The sequence below is a fragment of the Lactuca saligna genome, chromosome 8, assembly GCF_052625555.1.
Source record: "Lactuca saligna cultivar CGN05327 chromosome 8, ASM5262555v1, whole genome shotgun sequence".
NCBI classification, from domain to species: domain Eukaryota; kingdom Viridiplantae; phylum Streptophyta; class Magnoliopsida; order Asterales; family Asteraceae; genus Lactuca; species Lactuca saligna.
In genome coordinates this window covers 255501753-255528535 of record NC_136424.1, presented here as the reverse complement: position 1 = coordinate 255528535, position 26783 = coordinate 255501753, and the positions used below count along the sequence as shown (strand labels likewise).

Sequence of the window (26783 nt, the reverse complement as noted above, 5' to 3'; positions counted from 1 at the left end):
TACTAAGATACTCACCACCTCGATCGGATCGAAGCATCTTAATGTTCCTGCCCAATTGATTTTCTACTTCCTGTTTGAATTCCTTAAACCTTTCAAAGGTTTCTGACTTATTTTTGATTAAGTAGACATACCCATATCTACTAAAATCATCAATAAAAGTCACATAATACCGATTAGCATCCCTTGTGGCGGTTTTGAATGGCCCACATACATCAGTATGTATTAGGTCCAACAAACCCTCACCCCTCTCAAAAGTTCCCATGAAGGGTGATTTTGTCATCTTTCCAAGTAGACAAGATTCACAACTATCATCCGATTTAAGGTCGAACGACCCCAAGACTCCACTCTTTTGGAGTTGGCCTATACGTTTCTTGTTTACATGTCCAAGACGACAATGCCACAATGATGCTTTATCTAAGATAGTAGAAGAATCAATATAAAACACATTATTTCCTAAGTTGTCTACAATCGACACAGTTTCATACACACCATCACAAGGTAATGCTTTAAAATAAAACACATTATTAAAGAAAGCATCAATACCACCACATTCATTATCAAAAGAAAAGGTAAAACCTTGTTTGTACAATGCATGAAAATAAATAATATTCCTCGCCATTTCAGACGAGTACACACATTTATTCAAATCTAATTTCAACCCATTATTAAGCAACAAAGTATAAACTCCAATCTTGGAAATAGGTGAAGCCTTCCTATTCCCCATGATCAAGTTTATCTTCCCGTGCTCCACATTCTCACTTCTTCTTAGGCCCTGCAAATCAGAACATATGTGAATACCACATCCTGTATCAAGCACCCAAGAGTTAGAATATGATGAGTAATTAGACAATATAGTGTAAATACCTGCGTGGGTGGGTTTCTCTTTCCCATCCTTTAGATCCTGCAAGTACTTAGGGTAGTTTCGCTTCCAGTGTGCCTTTTCATGGCAATAAAAGCATTCAGCATCCTTGGGATTGGCAGAAGGAGTGACAGAACCGCTCTTGGTCTTTGATGAGGGGCTTTCAAGAGACTTTCCCTTGGTACCCTTCGAAGGGTGCTTCCTCTTCTTCCCTTTGCCTTGCCCGATAGCCAAAACAGGGGTAGATGTTGGAGTAGGAGTAGTAGAGGTAACAACCGCCTTACCCTTAAGACCGGATTCTGCGGTCTTCAAGAGTCCTTGAAGCTTGCTGAGGGTAACTTCCTCCTTGTCCATATGATATGTCATACGAAAATGGTCATAATAAGAAGGCAAGGAGTGAAAAATGATGTCAATTGCCAACTCCTTAGGGATGTTTACATTCAGCTTCAGCAAACGGTCCACATACCTTTGCATCTTTTGCATGTGGGCCGTGACGGATTCACCGTCCTTCATGCGCGTAGTTATTATGGAGGAGATTATTTCATACCGCTCCTGACGAGCACTCTGATGGTACCTTTCCATTAGGTCTTGGTGCATCTCAAAAGGGTAGAAATCTCCATACGACTTTTGGAGCTCGGCTGTCATCGTGGCCATCATGATACATGCCACCTTAGTAGCATCTCTCTTATGAGTCCTGAATTCAGGGATCTCCTCAAGAGTGGCAGTAGACTCATTAAGCTCTTTTAACTCCTTATCGAGGACATATTCTTTGTCCTCATAACGAGTAACCATCCTGATGTTCCTAATCCAATCCATGAAGTTGGAACCATCAAAGATGACCCTCCCACAAAGATTCATGAGAGAGAAAGAACCAGTTGGGTTAGAGCCCGAAGCATTAGTGTTGGAAGACATCTGAAAGAAGAAAGTAAGTTTAGATTAGATATATAGAGTCCTTAATAAGACACCCAAATGTAATATTAAGGCTAGGATCCAATCACAATATATTATACTTAGAAGAGGGATGCCGTAATCTAAGTAATAATATATTTGAAAGGTAGGTGAATGATGATTCACCAATTTCCACAACGAAAACGAAATGATTTATTAGGTTTTAATTGGATTTGAAATTCCTAGATTTTTTTGAGATTCATTGAACTTTTCAGTGGCATGTTTCAATCTCGATTGTGCCCTTCAACTTTTGTGACTGGGATGCCGAGGATCACAAAACAAGGTGTGAATAACCATGCCAATTCACTTGGTACCCTTAATATTATCACCTAATCAATGTGTCGGTTAACCACACACGCTCCATTGATCTATGAAAAACATTAAGTCACCCTTCGTGATCCTTACTAGTCCAAGTTAGTGTGCCGGTTAACCACACACGCTCCACCAACGACTTGGTTAGGTAAAAGTGTGAATTCCATGGATTAGCACCATGTTTAGATTTTTCCTAAAGTAACTAAGATTGGGAATTAAATAAAAGGTATAGTTACTTTATAATATTCATCATACTTAATGAGAATTTATAAGTCTTTGTCTTACCCGTTCGGCTAACGACCCTCCACCAGTGAAGCAAGCGGTGGGTGAGAGTATACACCCATTAAGTCGCCATTTTATAGGCAACAACCTTATACCCACCTTATAGACCGGCTTCGTGAATGAGGCCTACTAACGGTAAAACGACTTGTTCTTATACATATATATATATATATATATATATATATATATATATATATATATATATATATATATATATATATATATATATAATTAACCATTAATGTTATAAATAGTATAAGTGTTGAATTTGAACTTTTAAAATTCTAAGTGTTGGAATTAAAGTTTATTAAAGTGTCTGAAACTTTTCCAAATTCCAAAACTTGAGGACAAGTTTTGTAACTCTTCAAAACTTTTCATTTCATAACTTATGAATTAAAGGTTCATAAAATGAAGACTCTTCATTTTATGTAACTTATGTGTTTTTAATGTGTGTTAAAGAAATGTGACCTTTGGATATCCATAACTTGAGGACAAATTATGGACTCCATTAAAACACATAAATGATCAAGAATTAATCCTAAACAATTCAGCAAATAACTCCTATCATCTTCTAAATTCATAAGAACATGAACATGATTATCAAAGTTTCAAACTTTATATGAACACATACAAAGCATGAAATTTTGATATATGCTATTGTAAATGGATTAGAACAACCATTACACCCACTAAAATAAGTTTTAAAACATCAAAAAAAATTGGGGTAAAGTTTCTAGTCCATTTCCAGCAGCAAAAGTCGAAAATTTGCATTCTGAACCTTCTACTCGCCGAGTCCACGAATCTACTCGCCGAGTAGGTTGAACTTTTCCTTGGACTCGTCGAGTCCCCCCATGGACTCAGCGATTCCATCATGCAGACAGCAAAGATTTCGACTTTTTACACTATTTTGCATCAAGTATCAAACAAGCAAGCCTAGGCTCTGATACCACTGTTGGGTTTTGAGCAATCTAACACTTCCTAAGTGTGCATGAAACCCTAATAAACCTTGGATCTATGTTTGTCTAAATACATGCAAAATAATAATTTTCCAAGGTTCATAACCTATCTAACATGGCATGGGGTACTTTTAAACATAAAAGAGTTAGAAGAGATTACATACCTTTTTTATGAGTTTGATTCTTAAGGAGTTTGAGGGCCAGGCACCAATAGTGTGAATGCCTCAAATGGAATCACAAATCACCACAAACTCTTGGAAAACTTTGAGAGAGTGTATACACACTACAATTTTTGGCCACACACAAGCACACACACTAGTTCACTAGTTCCATTTCATGCTCCATAAGCATGCTTATATAGTGTGCATGGTTAGGGTGAAACCCTAATAACCCATGTCTTTTCATTTCCAGGGATCCATGGGTTGAAAGCTCCATGGATCATCCATGGACTTCCATATAAGCCTAGCCCATTAACAAATGAGTATTAGCCCACACTATATAAAACCAATAGCCCATAATCTAATTAGTCTTCCTTTTAATCTCTAAATTAATTCATAATTAATTTAAGACTAAAACTAATTAAATAACATAACTACATATTAATATATTATAACTTATAATATATTAATAAACATATGTGTATACCTCTCATAAAATTATCCATAAATAGTTCGGATGAAATGCAACCCAAATGGACCATGCCGGGTCGGGTCAAGTATATACCAAATAAGTTATGGATTTAGACACCTTATCCAACAACTATCACTGATAAATGTATCACCATCTGTAGTAATATGGAAACCATAAAACTCTGGTGCCATTCTAACTCTGCTTGAACATCTAAGAGGTAATGACTCGTCAATTGGTTCAACTGGAATTTCTTCATCAGGTTAAGCGTTAGTATTAGAGGTTCCTTGATCGTTTGACTCTTGAATCTCTTCAAGATCAATTGTACTCCCACTCTCCTCTTTTCGTATGAGCTCTCGCTCTCGCAAAAGACTCCCCTTCGTGCTACGAAGACCACGTTTTCACTAGGTCTATAGAACAAATATCCAAAGGACTTTTGTGGGTAGTCGATGAAAATACATCTCTCACTTCGAGGTTCAATATTGTCGTGAGTCTGTCATCTAACGAAAGCTCAACAGCCCCAAACCTTGATATGTGCCAACGAGGGAACCTTCCTTGTCTACATCTTGTGAGGTGTTTTGGCAACCTTCTTTGTTGGGACAAGATTAAGAATGTGGGTGGTAGTCTCTAAGTCATACCCCTAGAATGAGATTGGAAGTGAAGCTCTACTCATCATGGAACGAACCATGTCCAACAAGGTTTGATTACGCATCTCAACCACACCATTAAGTTGTGGTGTCCTAGGAGTTGTTAATTGTGAAAAAATTCCACATTCCTTGAAGTAGTCGTGGAACTCGATACTAATATATTCACCACCTCTATCATATCTGAGCATCTTGATCTTCCTGCCCAATTGATTCTCAACCTCTTGTTTGAACTCTTTGAATTTTTCAAAGGTTTCTGACTTATGCTTCATTAAGTAGATATAGCCATATATGCTATAATCATCAATAAGTCACATAGAATCGGTTTGCATCCCTTGTGGTGGATCTAAAGAGCCCACACACATCTATGTATGAAATCCAACAATCCTTCACCTCTTTCACAAGAACCAGTGAAAGGTGATTTAGTCATCTTTCCAAGTAAACAAGACTCTCATGTATCAATTTACTTTAAGTAAAATGATTCCAAAACTCCATCCTTTTGGAGTTGGGCAATACGTTTATTGTTGACATGTCCAAGATGACAATGCCACAAGCATGTTTTGTCTAAATCATTATATGAATCAATTTGCAATACATTGTTACCTAAATTTTCTACAACCATCACAGTTTCATACCCGCCATCACAAGGTAATGCTTCAAAATAAAAGACACCATTTTTGTAAGCATAAATAGAACCATTCTCATTATTAAAAGAATATCTAAAACCTTGCCTATACAAACCATGAAATGAAATGATGTTTATCGTCATTTTTGATGAATAGAAAGAATTGTTCAAATCCAAACATAACCCACTACTAAGCATTAAATTATAAACACTAATCTTGGTAACACGTGACGATCTCCTATTGCCCATGATCAGGTACATTTTCCCGTGCTCCACATCCTCACGTATTCTTAGCCCCTGAAAGTCAAAACAAATGTGAGAACCATGTCCTATATCAAGGACCCAAGAATGAGAACATGATGAGTTTTTGGATAAGATAATGTAAATACCTACCGAGGTTGGCTTCACCTTGCCATCCTTTATGTCTTACAAGTATTTGGGGCAGCTTCGTTTCCATTTCCCCTTATCATGGCAGTAAAAGCAAGTAGCTTGCTTTGGATCAGAGGCAGGAGGAGCATCAAAACTGGTCTTTCCTTTGTGTCCATTGCTTGAGGACCCTTCTGTTGGATTAGGTGTCTAAGTTCATAACTATTTATGGTATCTACTTGACCCGGTTGGCATGGTCCATTTGGGTTTCATGGCATTGCAACACTTGGATAGATAAAATGAGAGAAGAACACTTATGGTTTATTAATATATTATAAGTTCTAATATATTAATAATATTATTTAATTAGTATTGATCGAGAATTAATTTAGAATTAATTTGGTGATCAAAAGGAGACTAATTAACTATATGGTGTTAATTTTGTAAATCATCCATTCTTGTATAGTGGGATAATGATCCATGGTTTATTGAATTGGGCTAAGACCCATAAGGTGCTCCATGGCTAATCCATGGAGGTTATGAACCCATGGATCATGGAAATGAAAAGCCATGTCAATTAGGGTTTACATGGTGTAACCCTACTTGTGACACCATTATAAAAGGACCCAATGGGCTACCAAAATCGGAACTATGTGTAGAACAAGAGAGCTAGCCGAGTTTTTAGTGATAGTGAACTTCTCTCAAAGTTATTCTAAGTGTTGTGGTGTTGTGTGAAACACTTGTGGCATCACACTTGAGGTGCTAGGCTCACAAAGTTCTCAAAGAATCCAAGCAACAAGAAAGGTATGTTCTCCTACTAGCTTTTATGATTCAAAGTTCCCCATGCCATGCTAGATAGGTTAAAAACCTTGGAAAATCAAATTTGCATGTATCTTAGTAAAACATTGATCCAGGGTTTCTAGGGTTGCATGTACACCTTAGGAGTGTTAGAATGCTCAAAACCCTTCAGTGATATCAGAGACTAGGGTTTTTTTCTTGATACTTGATGAAAATTGTTGAAAAAACTCAAGATTTATGCATTATGCTGAGTGAACTTGCCGAGTCCATGAGGGGAATCGATGAGTCCCACTAGTATAAAAATAGTCTTTTACGACGCGCAATCAATGGCACACGCTGATAGAGAACACGCATTTGAGCGTGCCCTAAAAGTTGATGTCAGTTTTCCAAAATATGAAGCATAGAGGGCACGCATTTTTGCGTGCCCTAAAATTAGTGTCTAATAAAAAATAAAATAAAAAACACAGAGGGCACCTTAACTTAAATATGTGTCGTATAACCTTGTCACTTTATAAATTTTAATGAAACACGCGTTTCATCCGAGGGGGAAATGAAATCCAAAAAATTTAAAAAACCCGCTTTGTTTCCACCGGCTGAAAATCCTAGCTCATCCTTGCCGAAAACCCCCTTTCTGTCTTTCTTCTCTCTCGATTCTCAAACATCCATTGCACCTTCCGCCATCTGCTGCTTCTTCGACGCTTCTGAGTGTCTCCCACCGCCATCGACTTCCAATGAAAGACGACTGCCATTCTTGCTTCTAATGAATCAAATATCATCGAATAATAATGCAACGATTCAAGAAATCGCCCAAGAAAAAATGGCCCGTTGTGGTTCGCGTCTTGCTCCACCACTGTTAGCAGCGTCGGCCCTAGCTTCTGGATCGCCTGAAATATCGTTTTCAGGTAACCTTAGTTCGTTCTCTCCCCCCCCCCCCTTTCTTTCAATTCCAATTTTGTTGTATTACCTTCTTCTACCCACTTCATAAGTTCATTTTTATGGTTATCTTGATTGTAATCAGGTTTTCCATCTCACCCATGAGCCAACAAGCTCCATGGCTCTCTAACTCCAAAATCGGGAGAGGTGTTGGCATCTAGATCTTGGTGAAACTCGAGGAATACCCTTTTACTTAATCAAATTGCCACCCATCAAACCCCAATCTTCATCCAGTTCATCCAATCAGATAACTCTTGTTGGACTACAGGGTTTACGTGATCGATGTCTGGGGAACCTGTAATGGGACCTCCTGTGTCGAGATTTCCATTGCCAACGCAATAGTCGTCGTCTTTGAAAATCAAGGAAGGTCCCCAATCAAGGCATTTATATGGAGTTCCACCCTCGAAGATATAGTATTTCCCGCTTCCATCTTGCTTTTCCCCTATTCTGTGATTTAGAACTATGTCTGCAATGGCTTGGATTCCCTTGTTGTTTAAAGCTTTGATCAAAGATTTCAGTTGTTCTTCATTCCCATATTTTGATGCATTCACATCATTTAAACGTCCTGGCAAATATCCTGCAATAGCAATAAATTCAAAACCATGAATGTGTAATATTTTGATGCATTCAGATCATATTTTGATGCATTCAGATCATATAAACGTGCCAGAAAGCATGTGAAGAAGAGGAAAACCCCTTCATAGGGTACCAAGGGAAAAGTAGAAGGAAGAAGAGGAAAACCCCTTCGAAGGGTACCAAGGGAAACTCCCTTGATGGCTCCTCTCCGAGTGGAACCAAAAGAGGTTTAGTCACTCCTTCTTCTGACCCAAAATAGGCTGAACGCTTCTATTGCCATGAAAAGTCGCACTGGAAGTGAAACTGACCAAAGTACCGGCAAGTTGTTAAGGATGGGAAAGTAAAATCCAACCATGTAGGTATTTACACTATATTGTCTAATAACTCACCTTATTCTAATTCTTGGGTCCTTGATACAGGTTGTGGTATTCACATATGTTCTTATTTGCAGGGACTAAGAAAAAGTGAGAATGTGGAGCATGGGAAGATAAACTTAATCATGGGGAATAGGAAAGCTTCACCTGTCACCAAGTTGGAGTTTATTCTTTGTTGCTAAGTTGTGGTTTAACATTAGATTTGAATAAATGTTGTTACTCATCTGAAATGGCGAGAAATATTATTTCCTTTCATGGTTTATACAAATAAGGTTTTACCTTTTCGTTTGATAATGAATGTGGTTGTATTAATGCTTTCTTTAATAATGTTCTATATTTTAAAGCATTACCTTGTGATGGTGTATACAAAACTGTGTCGGTTGTAGATAACCCATGAAATAATGTGTTGTGTATTGATTCTTCAAAAAGTTTGGATAAAGCATCACTATGGCATTATCGTCTTGGACATGTAAGAAAGAAACGCATAGACCAAATCCAAAAGGATGGAGTCTTGGAGTCATTTGACCTAAAGTCGGATGATAGTTGTGAATCTTGTTTAATTGGAAGTATGAAAAAATCACCCCTCACTGGTTCTTGTTCTAGGGGTGAAGGTTTGTTGGATCTTGTACACACAGATGTGTATGGACCCTTCAGAACCACCACAAGGGATGCTAACCACTTCTATGTGACTTTTACTGATGATTATAGTAGATATGGATATATCTACTTAATCAACCATAAGTCAGAATCCTTTGAAAAGTTAAAGGAGTTTAAAAAGGAAGTGGAGAATCAGTTAGGCAGGAACATTAAGATGCTTCGATCCGATCGAGGTGGTGAGTATCTTAGTACAGAGTTCCTTGATTATCTTAAGGAATATGGAATTGTCTCACAATTGACACCTCCAAGAACACCGCAGCTTAATGGTGTAGCTGAGAGGCGTAATCGAACCTTGTTGGACATGGTTCGTTCAATTATGAGTCGAGCTTCGCTGCCAATCTCATTCTGGGGGTATGCCTTAGAGACTGCCGCCCATATCCTTAATCTAGTCTCTATAAAGAAGGTTGCCAAAACACCTCACGAGATGTGGACTCGAAAAGTTCCCAACCTAGACCACATCAAGATTTAGTTTTGCGAGGATTTCGTGAGGCTCGAGACTCACAATAAGCTCGATCCTCAAAGTGATAGGTGTGTTTTCATCGGCTACCCACATAAATCCTTTGGTTACCTCTTCTACAGACCCATGGATAATGTGGTCTTTATAGCAAGGAGGGGAGTCTTGAGAGAGAGAGAGAGAGAGAGAGAGAGAGAGAGAGAGAAAGAGTTCATAAGCCAATGAAACAGTAGGAGGCAAATTGACCTTGAAGAAATATAAAGAGTCAAGTGGTAAAGGAACCTCAAACCCTAGAAATCAACCTGAGAAAGAAACTCCTGTTGATCCAATTGATGAGTCTGTACCTCTAACGTGTTCCACAAGAGTTAGGAATGAACCTAAGCATTACTATGGTTTTCATATTAATGTGAAAGGTGATACACTTATTAATGATAGCACACTGGTAAGTCTGTGTGACAACCCCAAATATATTGCCGTTACAAACCCTATTTTCACTAACGGAATGCGTCACTATATGTTATTTTCGGTAATGTTTGGAGTCGTCAATAAACAAATATCTGGTTATTTATATGTTCCGATATTATCATAAGTATTTATAACTTGTAAATGTTAACCCCATTTAACTAAATAGAGTTATATTACTTTTTCAACCACTTCACCCGGGTAAAAAGTTTGAACCCCGTTAAACTTTAGCATCGGGTAGCCGTGTATCGGGTGCAATACCCGAGACATATGTAAACAAATGGACACTACAATTGAACTCTTTTACCACACCTTCACTCTCTCTCACTACTTTCTCTCTCTAGACCCGGAATCGACCCCAATTCCGCAAATTCCAGCATCCAAACGTAAGGACTCATTCCCTATCTTATTCTAAACATACTTCATTGTATTTAGAGGCCAAAAATCATAGAAAACAAGGACCAAAAAGGAGTTTACGGCCTAAGAAGCCCCTTAGGCCGTAAAACACCTAAAAACTTGTCAAAAGCCTCATATTTCCTTCCTTTAAATTTATGTACTAATTAAGGGATGTACCTAGGAGAGTTTGGACATTAAAACACAAGAGTTTGAAGCCTAAAAAGGAGTTTACAGCCCAAGCTTATGCTTAGGCCGTAAACACCCCAAAAACCCCAAAAACTCATCTAAGGTGTTTAGTAATTTAGTCTTGGAACTAGGAAATGTTTAAGTGCATTAAACAACACCATTTGAGGACAAAAGTGGAGTTTACGGCCAAGTCTAAGCTTGGGCCATAAACACCCAAATTTTATGTCAAACAATACCCAAAACTTATCTAAGGCATGTAAGGAATTTAGCTAAGGCCCTAGGATGTGTGTTGTACCATTAAACTTCTCATATTGAGGCCAAAAGAAGAGTTTACGGCCAAGGATATTCTTGGGCCGTAAACTCCCCAATTTTCATGCCAAAATGTCCCAAAACTCCATCTAAGGCCTTCTAGAATTTATCTAAGGTGAAAGGGAGTGTGTTGTACCATTTAAACATCCATTTTGAGGGATTAAATGGAGTTTACAGCCCAAGCATAAGTCTTGGCCGTAAACTCCCCAAAATGTCACAAAATGAGGGTTTAATCCCTCCATATTAGTTCAACACACATACCATTAAATCAAGGAAGTGAAATAAGGCCTTAAACTTGCATTTTGGAAGACCACATGAGTTTACGGCCAAGCCTAGGGGGCTTAAAGCCGTAAACTCCCAACGAGTGGCCGTTGGGCCGTAAACACTGAGGGAGTGAGCTCATGGACCCTCCCGTAAATCTTTCTTAGCCTTAAACCACTCCTGGGAACCCCTTATAGGCCCTAAAACCCCGAATTGATGCTAGAATGCCTCAATACTTAAACGGAAAGCACAAAATGATTAATTTCTTGTAAAACACATATTTTCATATGACATTAGGGTCCTAAAAGGTGTACAAGTCATTATTTGGAACGAAACGCTCAACCGACACTTTTACCCGATTTACGCGATTCACCCGATTTACACGAATTCAGGTGAGTTCATATCCCTTTAATGAACCTTTCAATTGTTTTATATGTTTTAGGGGGGAGATACAAGTTGAATATACATGTTTATGAAAAGTTATACAAGGCAGCTAATGATGTTACAAAATTAATCACATGTGATTCACTACCTGTAGTTCAAATCACATGTGATTTATCACTATGCCTTATAAATCAATCATTTGTTTTCAAAACTATTTTGGACAGACAAACAAGTTTTTAAATGTCTCTTTTGTATAATACTTTTATTTAATAAATCTCCTTATAAAAATGTAACCACACTGATATATATATATATATATATATATATAAGTAAGACTTGAAGGACTTAGGACCGATAGCTCGCCTTATTTCATGTTCATGTTTGATAGTGGGCTTAGGGTAGTGGTTATCCGTCCGACTGTCATTGATTTCTTAGTTATCTATCTCGTATATTAGTACGGATTACGAGTACTTCTTATTTCATTAGATGCCTAAATCACTAACCTGACTAGAACCACACACACTAAGTTAACTATAATAGGAATAGTTAAGGTCTCTATCCCTTGTTTTAATTACTACTCTACACTACTATAATTCTCTCTATTATGAAACTATACACTAATAAGAGAATACAATACAAGTTATACAAAGGACTACTCCACTATAATACAAGAGAAAGTACAAATCATAAGATAACTCATTTACCCACTACGTGATACTCTATTCGCTACACACTACGCCCTAAGTTTTCTGATAGGAAGACGACACTATATGTATAGATCTATACGGGGCAGACGCTATTACATCCCGACTGATAATTTCAGTCCAAGCCGCACAGGTCCAGGGATGCCTTTACTCCACTACACTATACATGACCGGGAAGGTCATGGGGGTCCGCTATTACTCACACCATTGGTAACATACAAGAAATACACTATAACCGCACTAAAACACTAAACAAAAGATAAAGTTAATATCCCGAAGTAAATAAGTACCTAATACTAAAGGTAGCTGCACCGCTATTATTTACTTCAAGTATAACTTACTATATTGCTTTACTTAATGGTGAGTCACTATTATACTTCCATGATAAATGGTTTTCAAAGATGGAAATATCATATTTCTTAAAGGTTTTCACTTACTATACATTTCTGGAAAATATAGGATTTTCTAGGTTTTACTACTACTTATGACTGTAAACTTCAGCTTTCATACTAATGATTCTAATGCTTTTTATATATAAGAACTCACACTAAACTCTTATGAACTCACCAGCTTTATGCTGATATTCTTTTCAAAGTAACTTGTATCTTCAGATCAAAGATAGATAGGTACAACTGCAACATTTTTGGAGAAGATGGAGCATGCATGACCCATCTCTTATTTTTTTTTACTTTTGGTGTTTGTTGAACATTACGAAACACACTTGTAAATATACTCACTATGTAAATGAAATGGTTGTATGTTTCTTGCTTTTACTATTATGCAATTATGATGATACCGTACACTACGTCATCCACCCCGAAACGTATTCCGCCGTTATCGGTTTTGTGGTGTGACAGATTGGTATCAGAGCATTGTTTATAGTGAATCAAGTATATCAACCTATAAAAGATATACAAACTATAAACACTTCGGGACTAAAACACTCTGACCAAGAATATATACTGTTAAGTATCTGAAGGATTTAACTAAGTATATATATGTATATACACACATCACTATAAAACGCAGAAGTCAGTATCATCCTAGAACAAAACAAAAGTATTAAGATTGTTAGATAGCACAATTGGGCTTAGAGACATATAGTCAGATTTAGGGGATGTAGCCTGATCAACTACGTTTTCCTGGGAGTAACTAGCATGTGCCTAAGCTTGGTTGTGGTGTTACAACAAGTCTAAAACTTACCAACACTACCACAATAACGTTAGCATTAGAATACTATAGGAGTATTCTGTACCTCTAAAAACATACATCTAGGAGAACTAAAAAGGGTCGTTACTGATGGAGCAATAGTTGCTAAATGGATACCTTCCGGTTACATGTGACTAGGGCGTTATAGACTTAGAATTTATGATCTTTGCTTTACTTCCTGTTCCTTGTTTGGTTGTGGCTTTAGAGTTAGGGTCACCCCCCTGGCGACCCGTACTACCCAAACCAGGGCAATGGAGGATGGCTCAACGAAGAGTCGGACGACGATCATCCAATCCCGCTGGATGACCACCGAGCAGAAGGCTTTCCGGATAACTCCGACTCTGAGCCAGAAGTTAATAACCTACCTCCTGGAGCTCCGAACCCCAACCCCCGTCCGACATTTCAGGGTCCCACTCCTATGTGGGCCATATCCTTGCACAGATGGAGCGAGGAACAGGGTCAGCCCATGCCATACAATGGACACCGAAGCTTCTACAACACAAACGAAGGAGGATCAGCAGATCGGGTTCTGCCCATCATGATCCGAAGGATTGCCAGGAATGTCGAGCAGGGTTAAGTTGCTATAGGTCGAGTTGTAGAAGTGGATGCCAACTCGAATCTCAACACGGTTCGCATCCGCCAACTCGAAGAAGCCATGGACAGGACAAGGAGGACCAACAAGGCTCTGTAGCATCAACTGGCTGCATCCCGAGCCGAAGTTAGGGAACTCCATATACGCCAAAGGACTCATGATCGACAACTTCAAGAAATTATGCGTCAGCTAGCGGATCTGAGGATTCGCCCAGCAAGTAACCGTCGCCATTAGAAAATGTCTAGTTACCTCAATCTTTTGTTTTAAGGATTAGCCTTTTCTCTCTATGTTCCGTAGGTCTATCATCTGTAAACATTCCTAGCTTGAAAGTACTCTAGTTAAACCTCTAAATTGCCAACATTTTCTCTATGGTATGATGTAAGACCTACTGCTAGGTCAATTTTTATGAACTTGTGTTGCATCATTAATACCAGTATATTGGCAGTTGATTTCTCTATTGCTATAACTCTCATTCTGATCTTGGATTATGTTGATTTAATCCATGAAACACTCTATTCATATTCGCAATAGGCTCTTACTATTGCTATCATTTCTATGATCTTCCAGTGAAGGATGCCTCCATGAAAGCGTCCAAGCAGAGTAAGACCAGCAGCCCAAACCCCTCCTCCACCACCTCCTCCTCCGCAAATCGACCCGATGCTGTTCCAAACAGCGGTGACCGCGGCCGTGACAGCAGCCATGGCCCAAATGAACTCTGGGGACGCGAGCGGTGGTAACTCCAGGTTCGGTGAAGTCCATCAAAGGATGCAGGGATGCACTTATAAGGATTTCATGAACTGTAAACCTACCTTCTTCGACGGTACCGGAGGAATACTGGCATTATCCCAATGGTTCGAAAGAACCGAAGCTGTGTTTGAGATGTGCTCTTGCCCCGAGGAGAGCAAAATCAAATTCGCTACTGCTACCCTCACTAACAGGGCCTTGACATGGTGGAACGGCCATGTCAGTTCACTCTCCTTGGTCATAGCCAATGCCATGGGCTGGGACACTCTAAAAGACCTCATGAAAGGAGAGTACTGCCCTAGGGGCGAAGTTCAGAAACTTGAGGAAGAACTCTAGAACCTCAAGATGAAGGGGACTGACATAACGACTTATATGGCCAGGTTTTGCGACTTGGCGGCTATGTGTCCCAATATGATCCCCTCTGAAAGCAAGAAGATTGAACGATACATCTGGGGTTTAGTGCCCCCGTATCGAGGAAATGTTCTAGCCTCACGCCCTACCACTTTTGACAGCGCCAAGGAATTGGCCCAGAGTCTGATCAACCACGAAATCTCCTCAACTCCAGCAACAGTAACCACAACAACTAATGCACAACCCGCTTCATCTGATAGAAAGAGGAAGAGATGGGATAAGAAGAAGGGCAAGAAAACTCAGACCTCCTCAAAGGACCAGCAAATTGTGACGGTCCATGCTGCCACCACCCCGGCCACTCCAGCAGCCCCAACTCCGCTCAAAGCCTACAGTGGAAACTTGCCCAAGTTTCCCAAGTGCCCTTTCCACCACAACGGCCCCTGCTGTGAACTGCAGTGTTCTAACTGCGGTCGAAAGGGCCATACTGTCCGATTTTGTAAGGCCCCTCCCAAACCTATCACACAGGTTCCTGGTACGGCAGTGACCCCAACTTGTTATGGCTGCGGAGAAGCGGGTCATTTTAAGAGAAACTGTCCAAAGACCACAAATGCTGGGGGGAACTGGAAGGCTACTCGCTATCGGTTACAATGAAGTGGTAGCAGATCCCACGGTAGTCACGGGTACGTTTCTTCTCAACAACTCCTATGCCTGTTTCTTATTTGATAGTGGTGCAGAAAGAAGCTTCGTAAATCATAACTTTAAACACTTACTCAAACAAACCCCTCGACCACTAAAAGAAACATTCGTCGTAGAAATGGCTAATGGGAAAACAGAAAGCTCTAGCGAAATCTACATAGGTTGCACTCTCATGTTAAACGATCACTCATTTCCAATCGATCTTAGTCTCAATCAAAAATTTCGATGTCATTGTTGGTATGGATTGGTTGAGTCTCCATCGCGCAGATATCCTATGTTCCGACAAAGCCATTCGCCTGAACCTTCCGAATCACGAAACCCTATTGATATATGGAGATAAGCCGAGTACGAGTCTTCGTATCATCTCCAGTATTCAGGCTCAGAAATACTTACGCAAGGAATATCGCGCCTATCTTGCTCACGTCGTCGACACTAACCAGAAATCAAAACATCCAAAAGACATTCCCGAAGTATGCGATTTCCCTGATGTCTTCCCGGAGGATCTTCCCGGCCTACCTCCCAAACGTCAGGTTGAGTTCAGAATCGACCTAGTTCCAGGATCTACCCCCGTAGCTAAGTCGCCCTATCGTCTAGCGCCCACCGAAATGCAAGAACTATCCGGTCAACTCAACGAACTGCTCAACAAGGGCTTTATAAGACCAAGCTTCTCACCTTGGGGAGCTCTGGTCTTGTTCGTGAAGAAGAAGGATGGATCGTTTCGGATGTGCATCGATTATAGGGAACTCAATAAACTCACAGTTAAAAATTGATACCCTCTCCCTCGTATCGATGATCTATTCGACCAACTACAAGGAGCAAGTTACTTCTCCAAGATTGATCTTAGATCTGGGTATCATCAGTTACGGGTACTTGAGGAAGATGTTCCGAAGACAGCTTTCCGAACCCGCTACGGACATTTTGAGTTCATAGTGATGCCCTTTGGACTGACTAACGCCCCCGCAGTATTCATGGACTTGATGAATAGGGTGTGTTGTCCATATCTGGATCAGTTCGTCATTGTCTTCATTGACGATATCCTTGTTTACTCTCGGAGCGAGGAAGAACACAAGGATCATTTACGACAAGTCCTGGAAACGTTGCGATCCAAAAAGTTATATGCTAAGTTCTCTAAGTGCGAGTTTTGGATCCGAAGAGTTGAATTCTTACGTCACGTAGTTAGTGAAGAAGTAATTCACGTGGATCCCTCCAAAATTAAAGCTATTAAGAACTGGTCAGCACCGAAGACGCCTACGGAAATTCGTCAATTTCTACGCCTCGCTGGCTACTACCGTAGATTCATTCAAAACTTCTCTCGGATTGCGAAGCCTCTCACTATGCTGACACAGAAAGGCGTATTGTTCGACTGGGAAGAGAAACAGGAGAAGGCATTCCAGACCCTGAAGCGAGCCCTATGCACTGCACCAGTATTATCCCTTCCCGAAGGGACAGAAGACTTTGTTGTATATTGTGATGCATCCAATCAGGGGCTCGGTTGTGTCTTGATGCAACGAGGTAAGGTCATCGCCTATGCCTCGGGCAGCTAAAGACCCATGAGGCGAACTACACAACTCACGACCTCGAGTTAGGAGCGGTTGTCTTCGCACTAAAAATCTGGGGACACTACTTATACAGGACGAAGAGTGTGGTGTACATTGATCATAAAAGCCTTCAACACATACTGAACCAAAAAGAACTCAACATGAGGCAGCAGCGATGGGTCGAGCTACTTAACAATTACGATTGTGAAATTAGATATCACCCGGGAAAAGCCAACGTAGTAGCAGACGCACTAAGTAGGAAGGAGTATACTGGTCGAAAGGCCAAGTCGTTGATGATGACTATCCATTCGCATCTATCCACATAGATCAAAGAGGCTCAACTTGAAGCCTTAAAGCCTGAGAACGTGACGGGAGAATCCCTGCGAGGAATGGATAAAAATCTGGAGGTTAAGGGTGACGGAGCCTACTACTTCATGGACCGAATCTGGACTCCACGCCATGGAGGTTTTAGAGATTTGGTTATGAGAGAAGAACATAACTCTCGCTAGTCCGTCCACCCAGGTTCAGATAAGATGTATCTAGATCTCAAAAATCTATACTGGTGGCCGAACATGAAAGTGGAGATCGCCACCTTTGTGAGTAAGTGCCTTACTTGCGCGAAGGTCAAGGTCGAATATCAAAAGCCATCGGGACTCCTCCAACAACCTGAGATACCAGAATGGAAGTGGGAGCGGATCACAATGGACTTTATAACCAAACTTCCCAAGACAGTGGGTGGATTAGATACCATTTGGGTCATTGTTGACAGGTTGACCAAGTCCGCACACTTCCTACCCATCAAAGAAATGGACAAGATGGAGAAACTCAATAGAACATACATTAAAGAAATAGTACGACTACATGGCGTCCCTATATCTATTATCTCAGACAGAGATAGTAGATTCACCTCTAGGTTTTGGCAATCGTTGCAAAAGGCACTAGGGACGAGGCTGGACATGAGTACAGCCTACCATCCGCAGACCGACGGACAGAGTGAGAGGACGATCCAAACCTTAGAAGTTATGTTGCGAGCTTGTGTAATTGACTTCGGCAAATCATGGTACACACACTTAACTCTTGTGGAGTTTTCTTACAATAATAGTTACCATACGAGTATCAAGGCAGCCCCATTCGAAGCCCTCTACGACCGTAAGTGCAGATCCCCTCTGTGATGGGCTGAAGTGGGTGACACTCAGCTAGCTAAAGGAAGAGTTCCTGACAGCTCTCTCACTGGCCCGGAGATCATTTGAGAGACGACCGAGAAAATTGTACAGATACGTGAATGACTGAAAGCCGCTAGGGATCGACAGAAAAGCTACGCCGACAAACGAAGAAAACCCTTGGAATTCCAGGTGGGAGATCGAGTCCTGTTGAAGGTCTCACCCTGGAAGGGCACGATACGCTTTGGAAAGCGTGGAAAGCTGAACACAAGGTACAAAGGGCCTTTTGAGATTCTCGCCAAAATCGGCCTTGTAGCTTATAAACTCAGCCTACCTCACGAACTAAGCAACATACACCCTACCTTCCACGTCTCGAACTTGAAGAAATGCCTGTCAGACGAGACACTCGGAATTCCCCTTGACGAGATTGAGGTCATTGAGAGCCTCAACTTTGTGGAAGAGCCCGCGGAGATAATGGATCGGGAAGTAAAACGAACGAAACAAAGCCGTATCCCAATTGTGAATGTTCGGTGGAACGCCAAACGAGGACCGAAATTCACTTGGGAGCGCGAAGACCAAACGAAACTCAAATACCCCCATCTCTTCTTGTAGTAGTAGTACTGTAATTCTTATCTGTATGAATTCTAAATTTCGGGACGAAATTCCCCTAACGGGGGGATGATGTGACAACCCTAAATATATTGCCGTTACAAACACTATTTTCACTAACGGAATGCGTCACTATATGTTATTTTCGGTAATGTTTGGAGTTGTCAATAAACAAATATCTGGTTATTTATATGTGCCGATATTATCATAAGTATTTATAACTTGTAAATGTTAACCCCATTTAACTAAATAGAGTTATATTACTTTTTCAACCACTTCACCCGGGTAAAAAGTTTTAACCCCGTTAAACTTTAGCATCGGGTAGCCGTGTATCGGGTGCAATACCCGAGACATATATAAACAAATGGACACTACAATTGAACTCTTTTACCACACTTCACTCTCTCTCACTACTTTCTCTCTCTAGACCCAAAATCGACCCCAAATCCGCAAATTTCGGCATCCAAACGTAAGGACTCATTCCCTATCTTATTCTAAACATACTTCATTATATTTAGAGGCCAAAAATCATAGAAAACAAGGACCAAAAAGGAGTTTACGGCCTAAGAAGCCCCTTAGGCCGTAAACACCTAAAAACTTGTCAAAAGCCTCATTTTTCCTTCCTTTAAGTTTATGTACTAATTAAGGGATGTACCTAGGAGAGTTTGGACATTAAAACACAAGAGTTTGAAGCCTAAAAAGGAGTTTACGGCCCAAGCTTATGCTTAGGTCGTAAACACCCCAAAAACCCCAAAAACCCTTGTTAAAAGCCCCAAAAACTCATCTAAGGTGTTTAGTAATTTAGTCTTGGCACTAGGAAATGTTTAAGTGCATTAAACAACACCATTTGAGGACAAAAAGTGGAGTTTACGGCCAAGTCTAAGCTTGGGCCGTAAACACCCAAATTTTATGTCAAACAAGTCCCAAAACTTATCTAAGGCATGTAAGGAATTTAGCTAAGGCCCTAGGATGTGTGTTGTACCATTAAACTTCTCATTTTGATGCCAAAAGAAGAGTTTATGACCAAGGATATTCTTGGGCCATAAACTCCCCAATTTTCATGCCAAAATGTCCCAAAACTCCATCTAAGGCCTTCTAGAATTTATCTAAGGTGAAAGGGAGTGTGTTATACCATTTAAACATCCATTTTGAGGGATTAAATGGAGTTTACAGCCCAAGCACAAGTCTTGGCCGTAAACTCCCCAAAATGTCACAAAATGAGGGTTTAATCCCTCCATATTAGTTCAAGACACATACCATTAAATCAAGGAAGTGAAATAAGGCCTTAAACTTGCATTTTGGAAGACCACATGAGTTTACGGCCAAGCCTAGGGGGCTTACGGCCGTAAACTCCCAAGGAGTGGCCTTTGGGCCGTAAACTCCAAGGGAGTGAGCTCATGGACCCTCCCGTAAATCTTTCTTAGCCTTAAACCACTCTCAGGAACCCCTTCTAGGCCCTTAAACCCTGAATTGATGCTAGAATGCCTCAATACTTAAACGGAAAGCATAAAATGATTAATTTCTTGTAAAACACATATTTTTATATGACATTAGGGTCCTAAAAGGTGTACAAGTCATTATTTGGAACAAAACGCTCAACCGACACTTTTACCCGATTCACCCAATTTACACGAATTCAGGTGAGTTCATATCCCTTTAATGAACCTTTCAATTGTTTTATATGTTTTAAGGGGAGATACAAGTTGAATATACATGTTTATGAAAAGTTATACAAGGCAGCTAATCATGTTACAGAATTAATCACATGTGATTCACTACCTGTAGTTCAAATCACATGTGATTTATCACTATGCGTTATAAATCAATCATTTGTTCTCAAAACTATTTTGGACAGACAAACAAGTTTTTAAATGTCTCTTTTGTACAATACTTTTATTTAATAAATCTCCTTATAAAAATGTAACCACACTGATATATTTATATAAGTAAGACTTGAAGGACTTAGGACCGATAGCTCGCCTTATTTCATGTTCATGTTTGATAGTGGGCTTAGGGTAGTGGTTATCCGTCCGACTGTCATTGATTTCTTAGTTATCTATCTCGTATATTAGTACGGATTACGAGTACTTCTTATTTCATTAGATGCCTAAATCACTAACCTGACTAGAACCACACACACTAAGTTAACTATAGTAGGAATAGTTAAGGTCTCTATCCCTTGTTTTAATTACTACTCTACACTACTATAATTCTCTCTATTATGAAACTATACACTAATAAGAGAATACAATACAAGTTATACAAAAGACTACTCCACTATAATACAAGAGAAAGTACAAATCATAAGATAACTCATTTACCCAATACGAGATACTCTATTCGCTACACACTACGCCCTAAGTTTTCCGATAGGAAGACGACACTATATGTATAGATCTATACGGGGCAGATGCTATTACATCCCGACTGATAATTTCAGTCCAAGTCGCACAGGTCCAGGGATGCCTTTACTCCACTACACTATACATGACCGGGAAGGTCATGGGGGTCCGCTATTACTCACACCATTGGTAACATACAAGAAATACACTATAACCGCACTAAAACACTAAATAAAAGATAAAGTTAATATCCCGAAGTAAATAAGTACCTAATACTAAAGGTAGCTGCACCGCTATTATTTACTTCATGTATAACTTACTATATTGATTTACTTAATGGTGAGTCATTATTATACTTCCACGATAAATGGTTTTCAAAGATGGAAATATCATATTTCTTAAAGGTTTTCACTTACTATACATTTCTGGAAAATATAGGATTTTCTAGGTTTTACTACTACTTATGACTGTAAACTTCAGCTTTCATACTAACGATTCTAATGCTTTTTATATATAAGAACTCACACTAAACTCTTATGAATTCACCAGCTTTATGCTGATATTCTTTTGAAAATAACTTGTATCTTCAGGTCAAAGATAGACAGGTACAACTGCAGCATTTTTGGAGAAGATGGAGCATGCAAGACCCATCTCTTATTTTTGTTTACTTTTAGTGTTTGTTGAACATTACAAAACACACTTGTAAATACACTCACTATGTAAATGAAATGGTTGTATGTTTCTTGCTTTTACTATTATGCAATTGTGATGATACCGTACACTACGTCATCCACCCGAAACGTATTCCGCCGTTATCGGTTTTGGGGTGTGACAGTCTGGATGAACCTAACAGCTACACGGAAGCCATGGCAGGCCCTGAGTCTGCTAAATGGAAAGAGGCTATGGATAGTGCGATACATTTCATGTATGACAATCAAGTTTGGAATTTGGTTGACAATGTACCAAGTCATAAGACAGTCGCATGCAATTAAATCTTCAAGAAGAAGACCGACATGGATGGTAATGTACACACTTATAAGGCGCCACTAGTTGCAAAGGGCTTTTCTCAAACTCCGGGAGTTAATTATGATGAGACCTTTTCACCAGTAGCATAGATTAAGTCTATTAGGGTTATGTTAGCCAAATCTGCATTTCATGATTATGAAATATGGAAAATGGATGTCAAAACCGCTTTCCTTAATGGAAGGTTGACTAAGGATGTTTACATGATTCAGCCATAGGGTTTTTGTCAGTACATAGTACCCTAATAGAGTGTGTAAGCTTGAGAAATCCATCTATGGATTGAAACAAGCACCTTGCAGATGGAATCTTTGTTTCGATGAGAAAGTCAAAGAGTTTGGCTTTTCGAGAAGCGAAGATGAATCTTGTGTATATGTAAAGGCTAGTGGGAGTATAGGCAACTTTTTGGTATTGTATGTGGATGGCATACTACTCATAGGAAATGACATCCAAACTCTACAGGAGGTGAAGTCCTGGCTTGGGAAGTGTTTTGCTATGAAGGACCTTGGAGAAGTTGTGGTATATCCTAGGGATAAGGATTTTGAGAGACAGGAGTAAGAGACTAATTGGACTTAGTCAGAGTACCTACTTGGACAAGGTGTTGAATAGGTTCATCACGCAGAATTCCAAGAAAGGAGAGTTACCGATCTAGAGTATCGCCAGATTGAGTAGGACTCACAACCCGAGTATAGAGGCTGATATAGCTGAAATTAGTCGGGTATCGTATGCTTCCGCTATAGGATCGGTCATGTATGATATGACTTGTACTCGTCCTGATGTAGCCTTTGCCATGAGCATGAGCTGCAGACATCAGGGCAACCCTGGGAAGGCTCACTGGACTGCGGTAAAGAACATTCTCAAGTACCTGCGGAGGACTAAGGACTTGGTCCTTACCCTCGGTGGGAGTGATGACTTGAGAGTAGTAGGGTATAGTGATGCTAGCTTCTAGACTGATAGGGATAATTTCCGATCTCAGTCAGGTTGGGTCTTTACCTTAAACGGAGGATCAATTACTTGGAAAAGTTCCAAGCAGGAGACAGTGGCTGATTCAACTTGCGAATCAGAGTATATAGCAGTAAGCGAGGCAACAAAGGAGGTAATATGACTGAAGACCTTTATTGGAGACCTTGGATTAGTACCATCTATAAACGAGCCTATGGAAATTTTCTCTGATAGTGAAAGTGCAGTTGCCTTAGCCAAGGAACCAAGGGATCACGGAAGATCCAGAAACATCAACAGAAAATACCATTTCATTAGACAAAGAGTAGAAGAAGGACTCCTCATGGCAAAGAGGGTATCATCGGATGAGAACCCAACAGATCCCCTCACAAAGGGACCGGGTAGGGTTAAGCATCTTCAGCATGCAAGGCGCATAGGGCTAAAGGATGATATTAGTCTTAGAAGTTAGATAGCTTTGAAATTTGTGAATTCTAATTGACATTTGATGATAAATAAAAGTTGTTATTTATTTATAAGTAAAGTGTTGCTATCTTTTGTCAATCGTTTACTATCATTTCATTTTGCATGTTTTGACTTCCAGAATAATTATGTTATGGTATATTATATTATTCAAATTCTCCACAGTCGGTCATATGTTGGAAGTAGATATGAATCAAGACTATCATGAGGTTAGCTTGTAGATGTCTAAGTCGTTGGACATGGCAAGAGTTGTTACAACACTTCATGAGTGCTCATAATTTTTGAGTATTGGATTCAACACGCTCACTTGCATCACTTCATGGATTTTATCTCGAGTGATCGTGAGACGGTAATATCATATAAGTCTTCAAACCTAGAGATATGAATTGTTGACTATGAGTTGGTTATACGTTAATTGTACGAAAACGCATTGGTAACTCGATGTTATAAAACGTGTCTTTCTGTATGATTCAACAAGTAGTAGAACAAGCATATGAATCGAAGTTTATCTGTTCCTTCTTGGATTGGAAGCGATATCTGGGCCCCTCGATGATTTTGTTTTGACCTACGTATCGGGCCCAGTCAGAACTAAATTGATGTGATCGATTAATATGTCAAATAAATCGGAAATCGGGAAACAAACTGTTGGACAATAAGTACGACATTGTTCCATGTATTTTTCTGGCTGATACCTTGAGAGCAGAAAATTATATGATCACTTATCTTAAATGGCATATCATCATCATCTCGGTTCCGATAGAGTTTGAAAGAGCTACGATTGCTGATCGGTTCCTGATGTCATACTTGCAGTTATAGTTATTAGACTTATCCAAGTGGGAGATTGTTGGATTAGGTGTCTAAGTTCATAACTATTTCTGGTATGTACTTGACCCGGTTGGCATGGTCCATATGGGTTGCATGGCATTGCAACACTTGGATAGACAAAATGAGAGAAGAACACTTATGGTTTATTAATATATTATAAGTTCTAATATATTAATAATATTATTTAATTAGTATTGATCAAGATTTAAGTTAGAATTAATTTGGTGATCAAAAGGAGACTAATTAAATATATAGGGTTGATTGTGTAAATCATTCATTCTTGTGTAGTGGGCTAATCATCCATGGTTTATTGAATTGGGCTAAGACCCATAAGGTGCGCCATGGATAATCCATGGAGGTTGTGAACCCATGGATTAGGCTGTGCATGGGTCGGTTTGGGTCGGTTTTGGACCCAAACCCAACCCAACCCAACCGAAAAATGGTCTGTTTCTGGTTTTTAGAACCCAATAGGATCGGTTTCTAGTCGGTTCGGTTTCTCGGGTTCTGAGGTCGTTTTGGGCAGTTTTTCGGTTTCTTGGGTTCAACCCATATATTCACGGGTTCTGGGTTTAAACCCATGGGTTTTGGGTTTTAACCCATTTTCCATAAATGAAGCAACAAGTTAAATACTTCAAAACACACCAAATTTAAGTTAAATACTTCAAAAAACATGAGTCTTACCACAAATAGTATATTACAAGTTACAACCAAAGCCCGAAATAGTCTATTAAAACCAAAAAAACAATCAAGTATGGGTCGGTTTCTCGGGTTGGATGGGTCGGTTTGTCGGTTTTAAGTATGGGTCGGTTTCTCGGGTTGGATGGGTCGGTTGCTAGGTAAAAACCGAAACCGAACCCGATTTTTCGGTTTTTGAAAAATTCAAACCCTAATTGTCGGTTTTGCTTCGGTTTCAGTTTTTTCGGTTTCGGTTTCATCGATTTTAGTCGGTTTCTTGGTTTGGGTTTACTCACCCCTACCATGGATCATGGAAATGAAAAGCCATGTCAATTAGGGTTTACATGGTGTAACCGTACTTGTAACACCACTATAAAAGGACCCCATGTGAAAGAACATAATATTGTGGTTTGAGCTAGGCATCAATTTTGTATAGGTGACAGTGTTTGTTTTGCAGTATAGTTAATTAAACCTTTTTGTGTGCACCCTCACAAGTGTGTGCGGCCGCACAAGCATGTGTGGCTGCACACTCGTGCGTTGTTAGGGGAGTCTATATATAGCAGGGGAGTTGTGTCAGATTGTACTTTTTGGCTGAACACTGCAGTGATTGTACTTTCTCAAGGTGTACCTGACATTTATTCGTAATAGATGTGTGTATGCTTGATCTTACTTCTACTCCTTCTACATTTCACTTTGATTGCAATTAACTTCATGGATTACTGAATTGGATCCATTAATTGGGTACTTCAAATTGGTATCAGAGCCAATTTGGTATCAATTAAAGTGTTTTGGAGTGTGAGGGTGAAAATTTTCACTGTTTTGAAGTATTTTTATCAAAGAACTATTATTGATTCTTGTTTTTAATAGTTTACAAAAGCTTGAAATCAAGTTTCATCAAAAATCAGAGAAAATCGGGTTTACTGCTCAACTGTTGAAGGTTTGCTGGTCAACTGTTGAAGGTTTGCTGCCAACTATTGATGGTTTGTTGCTAACTATTGAAGGATTGCTGACATAGTGTGTGCGGTGGAGCCTATTCTTTGAAGAGTGTGCGGTTACTGGTGTACGGTTGGTGTTTGTTGTTGAGGAGTGTGCGGTTACAAGTGTACGGTTGGTGTTTTCTGTTGAAGAGTGTGTGGTTACACTTGTACGGTTGGGAGTGTGTATGGTTAAAATTTGTTTGTTGTTACTGTGTGCGGTTAAGTGTTAGTGTGTCTGGTTAAAATTGTTTTGTTGTTGTGTGTACGGTTGAAGTCAAGTGTGTGGTTAACTTGTGTGCGGTTATACCTTGTATACGGTAACAATCACTCAAAGTTTGTCAAAATGGAATCTCAAAGCATGATTGCTCATCAAGATTTGAATGCAATTATGGGAACCACTACTCGTATTCCCAGATTGCTATCAGCCGAAGGATTTCCTGAATGGAAATATCGAATTGAAAAATACATCAGGATGAAAGATTTCAAAATTTCGAGAAGTATTTTAAGAGGACC

The 26783-nt window shown here is 39.6% G+C and overlaps 1 pseudogene; it reads right to left on the bottom strand.

The window, feature by feature from the left end:
- Nucleotides 1–7562: 7562 nt before the first annotated feature.
- LOC145010617 (alpha-amylase 1 pseudogene) lies at nt 7563–25928 on the bottom strand (annotated as a pseudogene).
- Between the last annotated feature and the right edge of the window lie 855 nt (nt 25929–26783).